Source organism: Uranotaenia lowii, chromosome 2 (assembly GCF_029784155.1).
Source record: "Uranotaenia lowii strain MFRU-FL chromosome 2, ASM2978415v1, whole genome shotgun sequence".
Lineage (NCBI taxonomy): Eukaryota > Metazoa > Arthropoda > Insecta > Diptera > Culicidae > Uranotaenia > Uranotaenia lowii.
In genome coordinates, this window is record NC_073692.1 from 427517699 (window position 1) to 427535451 (window position 17753).

Here is a 17753-nt window from a genome sequence, read left to right on the forward strand (position 1 = left end):
TCTACAACATAGATTAAAGCTGCGTACAAAAGTGGGAATACTTTGAAGGATCGGCTGGTTTCACTCAAAGATAGGATTCCAGAAGAGGAGAGATCCGGAATTTACGAAATTCCATGAAAGAGTTGTCCACCGATTTACATCGGCCAAACCGACCGTAAACTTAAAGTTCGGCTCAAAGAGCATAAGAATGCCGTTGAAAACAGATGGATCAACGAATCGAGCGTGGCCGTCCAAACAACAGAATTTGGCCATTCCATTGACTGGGAAAAGGGTCAAATTTAAAAAATGCGTACCTTAAAGCTTTGGAGTCTATGTTCATCAGCACTACCGAGAAACCGTTGATGAACGGTGATGACCCGCCAATTATATCCCCACTTTTCAACCTGATCAACCAAAAGTTCGTATAATGCGACACCCTTTCGTATTCGTCGTATTCGTAATCATCATAGTAGGAAATTGGTTACGTTATTTGACTTCAAGTTAATCAGTCGGAGATCGTCCTGTAGATGGGCAATATCGAGCCAGAAACCGGTCGACAAAAAAGGTAATTTTAACCCGAGCAGACTTTGATGCCCAAATTGATAGCAAACTTAGGGCATAATAAGCTGTCAACAGCAAAATGATAGCATTTTTTGCTGTTAAATTTTGTACGAGAGCAAAATTAGGCATAACTAAGGTGTCATATATTTTTATTGGACAGCAAACTGAGATCACAATTAGGTATCAACAGCTAACAGGAAGCAAAATTTGGTGTTAAATTAAAATTGATAGCAAAATGAGGCGTAATTGACGTGTACATTTTTCGTTATAAAATACAAACCTGAAACCATAATTATAGCATAATTTGCTGTACAACTAACCCAATAGCAAAATTTGTCATCACGTGGTATTCTCAATTTAAAAAAAAAAAATAGAAATTTGAAATAAACATTTGTAGCATCATCTGATAAAGAATTTATTTATTTTTTAAATCAATATTAAAAATTAATAGCAAAATTGGGCATCAATAAGCTATCCATATATTATTTATAATTAATTTTCCTTCATGTTTATGAATCAATACAAGCATATTCAATTTAAAATCATTTAATAAAATTGTCGTTTTTTTAAGTATATAAAATGGATTCACTGATTTTCTGGCTGGGAGTAAAACCTTTTAACAATAAAATTAAAAAAGGATGTAAACACATTTACTTCTTTTAAGTATCGAAATAATACGAATTAAAGAAAACCTAGTTAATTTCAAACGGCAAATGAGCATTGTTCAATAGGTGCGGGGATAGGTTTATGATTGTTTGAGACTTAGTAGTTCAAGGATTTCCAAATTATGCAAAACAACAAGATTTTTCAAACAACATTTCTCATAACAAAATAATTTGGTACTATTTTTAGTTTTTCAGATTTTAAGTTAAGGCTTATAAGTTTTTCAATTTAATTGTCAAATTTGAAATATGCTAATAACTCGCTTTCAAGATTAAAATAAAATAAACTATTTTTGAAAAGTGAATTTAGTCAAGTCGTTTTGTGATGATTTGTGTTTTATAGATCCTTTAAAAAATATCTAGCTTTCAGATTAACAAACAAATAACAAATTTTTGAATCATTGCATTGATTCGATTTTTCAGTCTGAAACATAACTCTTAGCGCAAAGGAAAATATAAAAAATATAAACAGTTGGTTGTTTAATACCAAAGCTAAACAATATCGATCATTCAATATCTGAATTACAAGCTTTTTTATTTCAATAATATTAGTGCAAATGCATAAACTATAACGCTGTTTTTAACATTTCTCACGCACACTCGCTGAACGTGTATAGATGAGACGGAATAAATAACCCCAAAAACTCTGACTACAAAAATTGAGGTTGTTTTTCCTAGAACTGAAAAGTGCTAGAGAAATGACCATCATCTCATGATATCATGAACACTACCACAGCAAATAGAACTATTGCAAAATCGAAAAACTAAAAACGCTTATTCATAATATCATTATTATAAAAATTTTGGTTTTTGAATCCAAACTTGATGTACTCTTTTAAAAATCTCACGTTGAGCGAAAATTATAACACGTGAACTTATTAAATTGTAACAAGATTTAATAAAAAATTATGCCTGATCGTCCCTCATGCTTTCTATTTATACTGTAGTGGAATTCACAATTTAAAGCGTTCTGGAGATACGTTGTAGCAATAGTCAAACTTGAAAACGCAAAATATGTGAATTAGTCACATGAAACTTTTATTTTTCCAATTACTTAAGCTATCAAACCGCTAGCCATATTTTGAAGTTACTGATCCAACCGCGATGTCGACATCGCGACATCGACATCGATCAAACATTATGTAAACAAACATTTTTGTTTATCAGTGCGGGAGCGAACAGTAATCAGAAAGTGTCGTGTCCGTCGTATCGCGCAGATTGTGGCCAAAATGACTTTGCCACTATTAGGCGAATACACATCTAGTGTTCAGCGGAGTTCTTCATCGTCCGTAATCGGAGATTCCAGGAAGGTTGATCAGATTCCCACGACAAACAGGTACTGCTCAGTTTGATCCATCCTGAGCTCCCGTTTTATGCTCAACATCCAATCGATCCTGGAATTTACACACCGGTCACGGAAAAAAGGTTCCTGCCAATTCGATGGTGAAGGTATTATGAAGTTTATTTTTGTTACAATTCTTATACTTGGTACGTTATTTCAGTGTGGACCAAACTCTACGATCAGAAGGGAGCAAAGGCTCGAAATTTCGTTTCGAGAAATCGCGCTTTTAAGTTGTCGGTGTTAGCGATTTCCCGCATATAATAGTTCTATATTAATTGCGCTTGATTTTTCAATTGAATGGATGAAATGTTCAAAATAAGATTTAAGATTATGCTTAAGTCCAATTTGAATATCTTGGCCCTTGCTGCCCTGTGATCCAGTGTGGTTTGATTGTATTAACGTACCTACTTGTCTAATTTACCTTGAAAGCATTTCCTTTTTTCTAATTATTTTTCTTTTTTTAGAGTCGCATTTGCTGATAAGTTTTCCTCGTTTGGAGATTTTGTAATTACTAATGGAATTGTCATGTGTAAGCCCACTTTTTCTCTTAAGGATTCAGACTATGATTTGTTCTCCCCGATTGGACTTGGAGGCCGGACTTTTTAGTTAGGACTCTGGTCTGAAGATGACTCCCCCGGATGCTTAAGATGAGAAACTAATGACGGGAAATTATTTGGGTAAGTCTATCCGCATCTGCATATTCTCTTTATGTTTGATGGACTTTATTTTACATTCAAATTCTTCTATTACCTTCCTCATTTTGGCACCTGTTTTTCTCATAATTGACTCCCCCAGAATCAGAGGGGGATAAGTACCAAAATGATCGATTATGAGTTAAAGTAACATCAATTCTTTTTTCTTTTTATCTACGTCTGGTGCAAACCTAAGATTTCTTTAAAAAAAAACACATTCGCTTGAATTGAAACTGCTCGAATAAAAATATATATATGAAAAATCGAGCACCTTGACAACTATAAATCGCGTGTTCTCAAAACTATCATTTAAGAATTTATCCCCATCTGATTCTGAAGGACTCTGATTTCTGCCTACCGCATTGTCGAGTACATTGTACTCTTAATTGTAGATTTTTTCTCCCATCAACAATCATTCTACGAAATCAATGAGATCGGTATATATTCAGGCGTTTAAGCATGTTTGTATGAAACAATTGAAAATTCGTTTTAAGAATGTGATTATAGTTTTCAAAATTCTCTGATTACTTGCTCTTGGTCACAGAACATTGAATACACTAAGGTTTTTTTACGCGGTATGAATTCCGTCGTTAACGTATAGGACTTGGAATATTTTCGCTCAAAAAACGTGTTGATTCGCGAGAGCCGTGTAGAAGAATCATATCCATGGCAAAAAACCGCGTGAAAAAAGCCGTGTTAGAAAAACTGAGCAAAATCAAACCGCGTAAAAAGACCTTAGTGTATTGTAATCACCTTCTTGAAAACGAATTCAAATTCTATTCAGACATGGTCTAAACGCCTAAATGTATACTTAACCGAATTTATAGATTCAGCAGAATAATAAATGTTCTGAATTCCAATTTCCAAATTTATTTTGATTCAACATGGTAACAAAACAGTTAAACGGAAAATTTTAAATATTTTAACTGCTTTTTTCAATCATCAACCTGCATTTTATATGTTTTTTTTTAGATATGTTGAACTTCAATGCTCTGCAAGACCAAGAATCTCTGATCCCGAACGAATGCTAATTATTGGTTGGATATTCGGAATTGGTACGTATTGAGAAATGACAAGTGTCCAGGGATATGTAAAAGGATTTTATGAGGAATTTGAACAATCTGAAAGAAATTCAGGTAAGTTAGTAAACAATATTTTACTTTATGTTTTAGCCAGTATCTGCTTTCGTGATATGAATTCTAAAGCCTCGATGTATACAATTCATAATATGCAAATTATATTAAATTTTGCTATCACGTCTTGGAAGTTAAATTTGCTCTAATTTACTCGAAATAAAGGGATACACAGCTAAAATGACGGCAAAAGTTGCTATATTTAATAAGCAAAGACCCAAACAATAATTCGATTTTTGAAAGTTTTGAGAGCATATTGTTGCCAAATTTTGCTGTCACTGAAATCTACGCAATACCTTATATTGGCATCATCGTGCTCTCCAAGCTCTCGGAAAACGAGGTGTAGTTTGGGTCTCAGTTTTAGCAAAATTTGGTATCACTTTGCTAACCAAGTATGAAAATTTGTGCTCTCATTTTTGCTGTGTACCACCTTATGTCAAGCAAAATGAGAGCTAATTCGGCTCTCAGGGCGTGATAGCAAAATTTGCCATAATTTTGCCATAAAAGTCTGCTCGGGAAACCCTTTTCCGTTAAGTATGTAAGAACGTTAAGTGTCGTGTCCTGTAATACGTCGTGTGTTTTGTGTGTAGTAAAAATTCTTACGTGAGCACATATCATTTAAAATGAGAGAATTATTCCATCCTTTGTAAGTTCTATAACTTTCCAATCTATAATAAAGCAGTAATGATACTAGAACCGATTCCTAACTATAAGTTGGTTTCAATAATCTTCAATGATGATGTGTAGATAATTATGAATATTTTGTAGTTTCTTTATTTTTGTTCTGGTAAGCAACATGCTTAATTTCGAAATACTGAGTTGAACAATACATGACGACCGTCATAAAACGGCTTATCGACTTTCGACGTGGTCCCTTTTAAAGATGACTGTTTTAATCAAAAAGTACAAAGTAACTGTGAAATCACTAGAGTCAACGGAAATCTAGTTATTACGCAAAAGCTACGGTTCCATCCATAGTAGTTAAGTATAGATCTGATAATTCGTTTTCCTTCTAACTCGGTAAAAACCCGTATGAATTTTAATGGATTTGGCAATTCTTGGCGATCAGAGGACAATATAATTAACAGTAATAATACAAGACAAATCATGCTTCTTTTTGTTTTAACATAGGAAAAAAATACTGTAACAAGAAAAAGCACGATATTTTCCGTAATATTGCAACTTATTTTGTTTACAGTAGCATCCAAATTTTTAATTCCATTCACTGTGTATTTCATGAGCTTAACTAAAAGTTCTGTAGTTTTTTTGCGAATAATTTCCAGGGATTCGCAATATTTTTTGTTTGTTTGAAGGATATTTCTGTAGTATACTTTTCCCTATGTAGTTGATTTTAGACGATGAAAAAGAAAAAAAATATCCCACCTAAAAACTAAAACCATTTCAAACTAGATAATTAAATTTGAGCTGAAATTATCGTTACTCAATCTGCCAAATGTTCAACAACTGAAATCTCGACAAATTCCAATTCATATGAATTTTGAATCGCCAAAAACCTTCCCTTCAATCTTGTTTGTTTGAGGATTAACCTGAATTATTTTTTTTTCCTGAACTAACATCTTTTAATCTATCCAAAATTCCTAGCGGTTTATTCCAGGAATTTATGCAACACCATATCGACTATCCCGTCGGCTGCTCCAAACAACTTTGTTTACCTCGTTTGTAATTTCCCCCAAACGGGTTTTGTCAGGGCGAAATGGTAAAAACGTTAACTTTGCAAATGATGCTGACATGCCATGCAGGAGACGTTAATTTAGTTGGATAATTACCGACATGCCAGGAAAGCCCCGGAGTTTATAAACGAGTAAATATGCTTCCGTACAACACCCAAACAAGAAGAGGTCGTGGGTGCATTTTCATACTATGCAGTCAATACAGCCTCAGTGAAAGCGGGTAATGGTGACACATCGCGTGCGTTGCTTTTGACACATTGCCCATTTTATGCTGAGCAGGACTTTAAAAACTCCAAGTGACATGCTGAACAAAAACATCGAATGGTGTGGTACGAGCTCGTAAACGCTTATCGCTTAAACTATTTTTCAGTTGGCAAACTGTTGTTGGCTTCTGCTGCTCCATTTTCCACATTTTCAAGATGCCTTCTAACGTTTCCTTGTTTAGAGAGAGAGAGCCTTCCAGCGTGCACAACTAACTGGCATAAATATTTAAAATACAAAGCAAAAAGAGAAGGAAAAACAATTCTCCTAAGCATCGAACAAAGGCGAGAAAAGCTGCGAGGAAGAAAGTGCCGCTTTATTGCATCAGATATCTTGGAGCCATCGTTATTTACAGATGATCCGTCTTGTGGCAGAACCATATACCTATAGTTGATGGGACGAGTTAACGCTTTTGACCTACAGTTTGGGACCGACACAAATGTTTACAGATTTTAGAGAATCAAACGACAGAATCTTTAATCTTTGAAATCTTGAACAAATTTAAACAAAATTTAACGATTATTATTCTTGTTCTGATTTGTTATTCTGCGAATTAGTTCAAAAAAAATTATTTTAAATCCTCATATGCTTTATAATATATGTGTTTTTAGCTTCAAAATATTCACTGTGTTCAAAGGGGTGGGGCTCACCCACTTTTGGTGGGATGAAAATGGCAATATTTTTATGAATCCACAAGCACCAACTGCTGGCGCACTAAATTGCACCAGTTGGAGAGTTCTGAGTGATATGTCGTCGTCGAGCTCAAAGAGGACCCAGGACAAGATTGAAATGGCACACAGAATGTGTGTGAACCTTTCGCATTTCCTTCAATCTGAAGATCATCCCCCGCCAGTTGTAGTTGTGGGTGTGTTTGTTACTGTCTGATTTACTGGCAGTGATTTTTCATTCTCGGAATCAAACGCCCGACACTCCTAGGAATACATATAATGTTTGATTACTTGTGCCGAGAATCGTGAAGCTTCACTCCACTAAACGCTTTATTATATGGAGAAGCTCTTCATCGTTTTATATGGGCACAACTTTTTTGCTAAATTGAATAATTGTTCACTCGGGCTACACAAAACTGACATTGTGACAAGGGATGCGAATTCCGGCATGTTACTCTTTTGATCTCAGGCTAGAAGTTGAAAAATGTCCTCAAACTTAAATAAAAAGGAAAAAATCCCTCATGTTATCACTCCTATCCTGGAATTTTTCATCAACCGTGGGGAAGATTTCATTACTTCTGAACAAAAATTATTGTTTTTGAGATTAATCACTGGTCAGACTCGTTCCAATAACAGTTTTTGTTTTTTTTTGTCCGAAACAATTTTCCACATTTTCTATCACTATCAATTTAATGCATACATTCAGCGGTAAAATATATTGCAAAAAATTCTGCATACTCACGCAATTGAAACCTTAAAGACAAAAGTTTGGACGGAAGAAATTTTACTGTTAACAAAAGTGTGTTGAGGAACAGTCATATGCCAGTGCGTGTGAACAAAAGGAAAAGTAATTTAAAAGGCTTCATTTTTTTTAAGCGAACACAATCACACACAGGAAACTTGGTGTTTTCTCGAAGAGATTTCTTTTACTTAACTCTATGCGTATAACTTTCAAAGATATGATGGCAAACATCTTCCAAACGCTAAAACCACCAACCCACAGAAAGCGTACTATGTATGCCGTGACCGGGATTTAATCTCATGACCGGTGGTTTAGAAGACTTGAAGTCAATTCTCTACGCCACGGGGTGCGACTGAATGTGCTCCATTTGGTTGCATCTTAAAGGGTGTCATATCAAATTGTACCGCAAAAAACGCTGTTTAAAGTTACCTAGCAAAGCTAGGGTTCCCTAAAGCCATCCGTCCTGCAAAAGTTGGGCATATCTCACTTTTTATTAAAATGTTCCGCCGTAATACTTTTTCTCAAAATGAGCCCACTTGTTTTTTTTCTTTCTAAAAAACAAACTCTTACAGAGTTTTGCTGACTTCAAATCAAACAAACACATATACAGTAGTGACCAACTTTCTTCTCGCCCAGAAATCTCCCAAGCGTTCTCTTCTTGATGGGCAACGTCCACTAGAGTGCCCCAAATTTGTATGAAAAATTTGAAACCTGTGGAATGTTATGCGCTGCAGGCTAAAATTGGTTCTAGGTCTAGTACAAGCCTCCATGAAAAATTTGGTACAATTCTAACAAAAAATTTGGTACTATTTTAACATAAAATTAAAAATGATATAGCTATAAACGGGTTGAATTGTGAAAAACCACAACCGAAAAAGTATTGAACTAAAAATTCCTTAGCCGCAGTGGTTAGGCATTTTTTTTAAATTACCAAAAAAAATTTCTCAGCGAAAAAGTTTTCCGTCGGATGAAAGTCGTTCAGCGAAAAAAAATGAAGTTTTAGTTGGTTAATTTTCCCTGAAAGATATGAAGAAAACAGGAAAAGGAGATCACTAATCCAAACCTTCCCACAGAAAATTTCGAAAATCCCAACTTAGCTAGGTAGCCGGAGTGAAACATAAATCTCGTTTAGACGAAACTTCGCCTTTAGAGGCGAGGTTTGAAAACAACGACAATAATTCAAATAATATGTTAATATTTACTTTTCATAAATATTTATGCGTTAAACCATCTAAGTTCTCTATGGTAGGTACAATTTTAACAAATAATATATAAAATTATAGCTATGAGACAGGTTGAAGTGTGTAATAACTATAGCTTAGCTTAGCTTAGCTGGATTGACTACTCACATCCACCTTAAACTATGGAGCCCGAAATACTTCATCATGAATTTCTACATACAATAGTAAGATTTATTTATTTATCATTAAGTGATTCCATTATTACTTCCACATTACCTTTAAAAGCATTTCGAACTCCATTGTCGTAGGCGTGGCTTAGTAGAACGAATTCTACATCGCCAATGGTTGCTACTCCGTGATTGACCGAGGCCATCAGTTTTGTTCAAAGGTCAAAAGAATGGTGCTTGGGATTAGCAGCTCATCCTCAATGCACAAAACAGATGCTCTCTCTCTTTGAACATCAATAACGTCGCCGGCCACGTCCTAGTAGTCAATGGATAGATGGGAAAAGGTAGAAAGGGATGAAAGATCAATTTTGTGCTTTAGGACCGAGGTCACCTCTGCATCCTAGCAAAATAATTTAAGGTGGGAGTTTGGGGAGAAAAGAATATTAGCAGGATACACTTTTGACTAGTGTAATGATGTGAAAAATAAAATCCTATTTATTGTACTACGCTCCTGTTCTTTCTTAACGACAATCGAAAGTTTGAAAATGCATCATGTTCTGATATTATTAACTTCCAATATTGAAGAATCAAATTGAAAAAATTGTTATTTATGTAAAAAAAATCTGTTAGTAAAACAATGTTGATTGTGTTTCTTTTCTTTAACCATTAACATATTAAATTTTAAAATCATCAAATTTTGGAATTCAGGATTAAGGATCCCTCCAAAATTGGAATTCCAATGAAAACTGCAACTTTCTACAGATATATAACTTTCTGAAATGCACTTTAACTTCGATTAACTGTGTTGTTTTTTTTTAAGCCAATTTCCCGAATGAAAAAAGGTATCTAGTGTAGGCAACTGCAATTAATAAATATAACGATACCTAAGGCCGTTAGTCAGAAACTAGAGTGTAACTATACAAACACTCAAATCTATTAACCCGACGAAAAGTAAGTCAAAGTTTCCCATTTCCACTTAAACGCTAAAATTGTGTTAATGTGAACTGTGACTTCAAAGTTTGACCTAACTTATAACGTTTTCGTTTATTTCCCACTGGCACGGGGGCACACTTTTTCCTCATAAACAAACAAAATCTTCACCCTGAACGGCACATATAATGTATGCATCGTCTCCGACGGCGATTTTGTTTGTTTATGAAGTTTGTTAGTACCTCCATGCCAGTGAAAAATATACGAAAACTCTTTAAAAGACTAAACATTAATAGAAAAAAAAGTACTTAGCTTTGTGCTATCAGCTTTTCTAATGGAGAGCATTCCGGGAGGGAAATCGTCCAATTCAGGGATCGGGAACCTAACAGGCAGGAATAATCCAGGATCGATAGCTCCAAATTCCTCCATCATTTTCATGCTGGAAATACCGTCCAGTTCCGTCAAGTTCCTTGTTGATGTAACAGTTATTCTTGTTATCACGATATGGAATATCTTGAAATTTTCAGAGCCTCTGTCAAACACCGGTTGAAGTGTGTAATAACTATAACCGAAAAAGTATTGAAAGTAAAATTCCTTAGCCCCTATGCAATTTTCCAAATAAAATTGCTAAACATTTTATTTAGCGAAAAGAATGTAAGAGTTTGAAATTTTTCAGCGAAAAGAATGAAGTTTTAGTTGGTTAATTTTCCCTGGACGATGATGAAAACAGTGTGTGAATGAGAACAGTGTGACAGATGTCTAAAGATTTTGAAATCAATCGCAAAAAATGGTATGCATTTCGAATTGAGTGTTCCGGTCGGGGCGGTTGAACATTTTGACGCCTTATTGAAAGTGACGGATACCATCCTTTAAAATGTTCTCCCATTTTTGAAGCTTAATAACTTATTTATCTTAACTCTTATCGAAATGCGGTCTCCGGATGAAATATTTATCATAATTTAAACTTTAATAAAACCGTATTCAAAAAATCGGTTTAAACGGACCTAGGCTGTTGAGCTTGAGCTTAGCTTGAGCTTAGATAAACCGTACATTTCAGTAGTTCCTACTCCGTGATTGACAAGAACCATCAAAATTGCACATAGATCCAAATAAATGGGGCTTGGGATTAGCTGACCATTTTCTGTGTACACGTTTCGAAGGTTCCCTATCTTATATGGTCAATAACGGCGCCGGCCACGTCCTTACGGTTCATCGGGGAAAGGGAAGGATTGTTAGTTCGACTTCCGTTGCTACTAGAGACCGAATACACCTCTAAATCTCCACGGTCGTCACAGGAAGGGTGGTTTGTTAGTGGGGAAGGTAAATAAGATCTGGATTCCCTTTGGGAAGGGATGTGATCAAAGCAAAGTCATATATCGTCGCGTCGCACACTATCGAGTAAATCGCGTTTTTATACGTCCTAACTAACAATGTACTCAGCACCGGCGTAACTCACCGAATTTTACAGCGCGCTTAAGACTAGAAGAGCAAAGCGTCCTAACGTAGCACTTTCATACACATACAATGAACTTGGCAACGATGCAACTCACCGAATTTTATCACGCGTTTAAAACTTAAAACGAGAAGAGCAAGAACGACCTAACGTGGCATTGTCATACACGCACAATGCACAATTTTATCGCGCGCTTAAAATGAGAAGAGCAAAACGTCCTAACGTGCCATTGTCATACACGTACAATGCACTTAGCACCGGTGCAACTCACCGAATTTTATAACGCGTTTAAAGTTTTAAACGAGAAGAGCTGGAACGAACCAACGAGCAAAAAACGAACACCGAACCAACCGATCACTTCAATTATCCCCACACAAACACACACACAACCTCTACATTATCCTCTAAATATAAATAAAAAAAAAACCACTTACAGCGTGTAATTTCAAGTGTATATGCTCCGAAAGTTAGAACGATACATGAACCCGTAGATGAGCTAGAAGCATTTTCGTGAGACGAAAAAGAGTGATATTTTTTAAGTTAAAGAGACTTGATCCTTCACTGAAATAGACTGGATCCCTAATTCAGGGTGCCCTGATCCTAGGCAAAAATCTTGCAAAATCCAAAAATAAATGGTCCGTTGACTGTTTTTTGCCATGTTAGTTCTCATTTCACAGTTTGTAATTATCAGATAAAGAGAATTCTGAAAATCAGTCTACTATCCTAGATTTATTGCATACGCCATTTTCTAATGTTTAGATAAATACAGTGTTTTGAGTCCTTTTTAACAGATAATTACTGGATCAACATTATTTATTAGACAAATATTAGTAATTTTGTGATAATCAATGATCACGCACGATCCATTCAGAAGATATGAATAATATATTTTTGCTGAACATTTCGCCAGTGTATTCAGTACTTCGCACGCCACGTCCACTAAAATCGCAGGAGCCCTTCGGTACGTTCCTAACAACATACTGAATCTTACAGGAATTGTTTTCTCGGAGGAAGAAATTAAAACAGCTATATCTAAGCTAAAACCGTCGTCGACTGTGGGACCTGATGGAATTCCGGCCAATACTTTAAAAAATTGTGTAGACGCTTTGTGGAAGCCACTCTCGGTTATCTTCAACCTGTCCATTCGCACCGGTAAATTTCCAAGTTCTTGGAAGAAGTCGTTCATGTTCCCAGTTCATAAGAAAAATAATAAGCACGACATAACGAAATACAGGGGAATTACTTTTCTCTGTGCCTGTTCGAAGGTTCTAGAAATTGTATCACAGAGACTTTTTTATGCAGCTGAGTCGCACATCTCTATTGATCAACACGGATTTTATCCGGGACGTTCGACGAACACGAACTTATTGGAGTTCACTTCATTCTGCATTCGCACTATGGAAAAAGGGGGTCAGGTTGACACAATATATACTGATATAAAGCGGTTTAAACGGACCTAGGCTGTTGATGAAAAACTAGTTATTTGTGTTCCTCCCGAACGAAATGTATCAAAATCCCATACAAAATTCAGGCTAGTGACCCCTTTCCGTAATCCGATCTGGCCCAAATTTGGCGTGGATCCGTTAAGTTTTAATTTAATTTCGTGTACAACTTCAGACATGAATTGAACTAAATCGGTAAATTTTCAAAAACACTACAAATGCTAATTTTAAAAAAAAAATCTTTTAATTAAAAATAGTTTATTTAAAAAAATCATGATAATTTTCTAAAAACAAGGCACCACTGAGCATCGCCCAAAACAAAACATAAACTGTGTGTCGTATTTTAAAGAGAGATTTTGACCAAAATTTTCGGGAAAACCGCATTTAAAATGTATCCTTTTCAAAAATCGATTCTGATCGTTTCAAATTTTAGGTTGAGCTGATGCTTTTAAACCTATAAAACTGTCAAATAACATTATTTAGTTCGATCATTTTAGAATCCCGCCCTTAGCGTGTGATTTGTGGAGGGATGGCGTAGCCGGTCTCCTCAAAACAAATCATCACATGTGCTGCCCTTCCTCTACCCCTATCGACAACGTGGACTTGGCCGGCGTCGTTATTGGTTCATATTAAAGATTTAGATTCTCAATATTGGACAGCGAGAATGTGTTGCTTGTTCCTAGCACCTTGTTGCGTGGCAACAAAAGTTCCCAAAGCTTATTGGCAATATCGTTAGTAATTTTCGTGAAACCCTGAAATCTTGATTTACCCAGTGTAAGCGACCCAAGATCGAGAGGGCGTCCTTAAAGCGGAATACCTAACTAAGAGATGGTCGACTACGACCACCAAAAAATGCATAAATTATTCGCGCGTCTTTTTTACATTCTCTGGGCGTTGGGTTTGAGGAAAACCTCAGAAGGAGGGCGGTCAGAAAGTTTTCCTAGAAGCTGACAGACATGGGCCAGCTCTCTATCCCTGGATCCTTTTATGAGACGGATGTTGATGAAGAGTCATAGCTGGAGTCGTGACGGAAGAAAAAAAAAACTCCGTGGTTTGATTGGTTGGATTAGTTTGGACACCCGGAAGACGAAGTTGGCAATTTGTTGGTAAGTCATTGTACTTTATTGATTCTTTCGAGATCTTTGGGATTGAAATGAGCTTGCATTGATTTTCAAAAGCCCGATCTATATTCCCAACGATATTGCCAATTTGCGAAAACAAATTGCCCCCCCCCCCCCCCCTGGGGTAAGAGTCCGGCTGGACAACAGTATCTTTGCTGCTAACACATCTGCAGATGGCGCAAAAGTGCTGGCAGTAACATTCGCGACCAGAGATGCCAATGTACCTGATTTTTCAGGATTTGACGGATTTTCAGAAGCTCAGCTTGACAACCTGATAAGCCGTAGTTTTTCCCTGATTTTTGAAAACTAGCCTGATTTTTCCTGATTTTTGTGAATACGATGAAAATTGGTGGTTTGAACTGCATAAGATACCACTGAAGGAAGTCAAAATGTGGAGCGACGACCAAAAAAAGGTTCTTACTTTGACAGAGATCTCCGTTACTCTGATGTATCCTGATTTTTATTTCATACGTTTCTAAATTTTGAAAAACGAAACATAGTTTTCATTCGGCAAATCTGGAACAATCGCTCATGTGCGCGCTCGGCTAAAATCGCGAGTCGTAGGGTGATGATCAGTGATGTCAACTTTCCAGATTTTGTCTGGATCTTTCAGACTTTTTGAACTTTCGTCACACAGAAAAAAAATAATGACTATTACGTGTCATTGAAAATGATTTCCAGTAAAATAATACAACCTGTAATCTCAACAACAAGTAATTTTCAATTGATTGGTTTTAAAATAAAGGAAAAATCATTTAACATTACAGCAAATGTCCTGTAACAAAAAGGAGCAGGACATGTACTGTAGTTTTACAGGTCGAAGCATGTATTTTTAAATGAGAGCATTATTTACAGGCTGGTTTTAAATTATAGGACTGTAACATTTTGTTTGTTTATCAAAATAAAAACAAAATCAACTATTGTGTTAGACTCGTTTCATGAAATAGTTCGTAAAATAGAAAATTAACCAGAGGAAAGCGCGTTGCTTAAACAGTTCGCTATCATATCTGTCGAAAGAACATCGTCTGCTGGAGGACTGGACACATCTTTATCGTACTGTGAATGCGAGAAATCCGTCGCTACGGGAAGTTCACCAAGCCACTAACCTATGAGCTGCCATCCCAGCACTTAGCAGTTTAACTTTGCAGTTTTCGAAATTTTCGTAAGTGCAACAGAATTTGAGAAGAAACATTTTTTGGCGTTTGAGTTCATTACAGTAGCATGGACGCGAACCACGATCGTTGTTTGCTGGATTTCAGCAGTAGCTATCACGCAGTATGGACTCGAACCGCGGTTGGCTTGTCCAGTTGTTTTGTTTTTTTCGGGTTGAAAAAAAGTAAACTTCGTGTATTTTTCTTCGGATTTGTTTGGTACTTATAGTATAAATTTGAAGCCTGAAATAAATCTAATCAGTTTTTAATTTTCAGTTTTCAGTTTTCCCCATTGAAATACTCAAACTAAAATGACCGCAACAAGTTGGCGGGATGCGGCTGTTAGGAAAAAGCTAGTCTACTACCATCACCACCATCGAAATAATCTTATTTTGTTTCCCAGCCATGTTTCCGGTCAGTGCCTCTTTGCTGGCAAACTTCTGCTATAGGTAAGCTTCCTGCTTCCGATTCTGCTGCCGCTTAGAGTCCAGGTCACGGCTGGCAAGAACCTTCCGTCAGTTTTTATTTTCATCAATCCGCTACCGGTGATGGGAACGATCCTGTTTGATGTAAGTTTCCTGATTCCATTTGGGAACCAGCTGATCGGCCTCCGATTTACTGGAAGGTTGACGCCTGTTCGGATCTGTCGACGTTTTCCTTACCGGGGCAGGTTCTTCATCTTAACTTTCACAACTAGATTCGGAATCAAATGAGGCCATTTTCTTGGCAATCGTCGGCAAAGTCATTTTGAAGGTATTGAGTGATGAATTTTAATCATGAAGGAAATTACTTTTATTTTTGTTCCCAGGTTTCACTATTTCCCATTGGTTATTCGAACTTAAGTGACCGTAACAAGTTCGCGGGATGCGGCCGCTACATATGCATGGACTGGACCACCAGATGATGGTCATCTAGAAGTTGGTCCGCCTCTCAGTTTGGACTGCGATCGCGAAACTTCCAAAGCGGTCCAACTCTTTAGACAATGCGGGTTTTTGCCCTTCTCCGAAAAAAGAGAAAAGGAAATTTGACTTGGTAAGTTCGTCTTAATTCAAATAAATCGCTAAAAAATAAATTTCAATTCCAGGGCTAAACACTCGAAAAGCATTTTGCAAAGAATGTTTCCCTATTGCCTGATTTGTGACTTTTTAGAAATCTATTTTGAAAGAATTTTCCTTCTTTAATTTCAGGCTTTGCTGATTTTCCCTCGTTCGGAAAAGCCGGGTTTCACGGAACTCTATTTATGGGGCCAAGAGAAAGAAAATTTTAAGATCAATCGGAACAACACGGCAAGAAGTTTTGATAAGATCATTTGAAAGGAGTTGGGGGTCGGCAACTGCTCCTTTTTGCATCTTTTTGAATTAATTCGGATGGATTGAGGTGACGGTATTGATGAAGCTCGGTGAGTAGAATTTTATTAGATTTATGTTTTTTGTGTGGATTATTCGGTTAATTGATGGTCAACTTACGGGGTAAATAAAAACTTAAATCGATTTGGAATTCAAAGTTGATCAAATTTTGTAATGTGGAACAGAAATTAAACCTCAATGTAAGACCCATTCCAAATGGCTTTGTCGATTTTTTCTGATCATTGACGCGTGAGGTCTGAAAAATAACTTAAAAAACAGTGGATTTTTTTAATAATGAAAAATATAGAGAAAGGGGGTGGTCGCCTAGGATAAGTCTTAGTTATTTAAATGCACATTATTAAAATTTCTTATTCGTTTATTTCAAGCTTTCATCAGCGAACGCGAGATTTAACCTAACAAGATCGGAACAAACTTTTCTAGGATCGAAATGTTTTCGTCACCTCAAGCAGTTATGTGGTTGAATGCATTGTTGTTGCTTTGTTTTTATCGATAGCCAAATAAAACTATACTAATTAAGTACAATTTGTTTTCTTTTTTTAAGAAAGAAAAAAAAATGGATAAATTTTATTATAATTTAAGTAATTCTAATGGAATTTTTATTTAAACTTAAATTTTAGCAAACATTAGGTAGAAACTACAACCCTGAACAATGTACACGGCTTTAAATTACAGTCCTGTAATTTCAAACTATGCTGTAAAAAAATTGTGCACTTGATAATTATTGGCACGTAATTTTTTTTCGACCTGTAAAATTGTAGGTAATGTCCTGCTCCTTTTTGTTACAGGATAATTGCTGTAATTTTACAGAAAATAATTTTTGCTGTGCAGACATATTTTTAGGTTTCCAGACTTTTGAGCTTGGGCATGATAGTTTTTACACAACAGAAAAACATCAAAATTTTCGTGATAGAATGATAGAAAAGTGTTTCGAATAAATAATTGGAAAGAGAGGAGTTCTACGAAGATGGATGTAAAGCAGGGAATTCAGCATAGAACGTAGTACTTTCGACACTTCCGCATGTGAAGATGTTATGCATTGATAATGTTTAAAATCTATAGATTATCTATAGATTAAAAGCCACCACTTTGAACTCAATTGAATTTTCCAACGTTTTTTTTTTTTTTTTTCAAAAACAAATATACTCAAAAGATGGACAATGTTGCTGCATACATTTAGGGGCATAAATTGTAAACATTTCTGAATGTTTTT

At 35.9% G+C, this 17753-nt stretch overlaps 1 long non-coding RNA gene across 1 annotated transcript; it reads left to right on the forward strand.

Annotated features, from left to right (window-relative positions):
* Window positions 1–15527: 15527 nt before the first annotated feature.
* LOC129741560 (uncharacterized) lies at window positions 15528–16534 on the forward strand. The gene is made up of 3 exons (XR_008736456.1): window positions 15528–15929; window positions 15985–16208; window positions 16364–16534. It is a non-coding gene; the product is annotated as an uncharacterized LOC129741560 (long non-coding RNA).
* Window positions 16535–17753: the final 1219 nt, after the last annotated feature.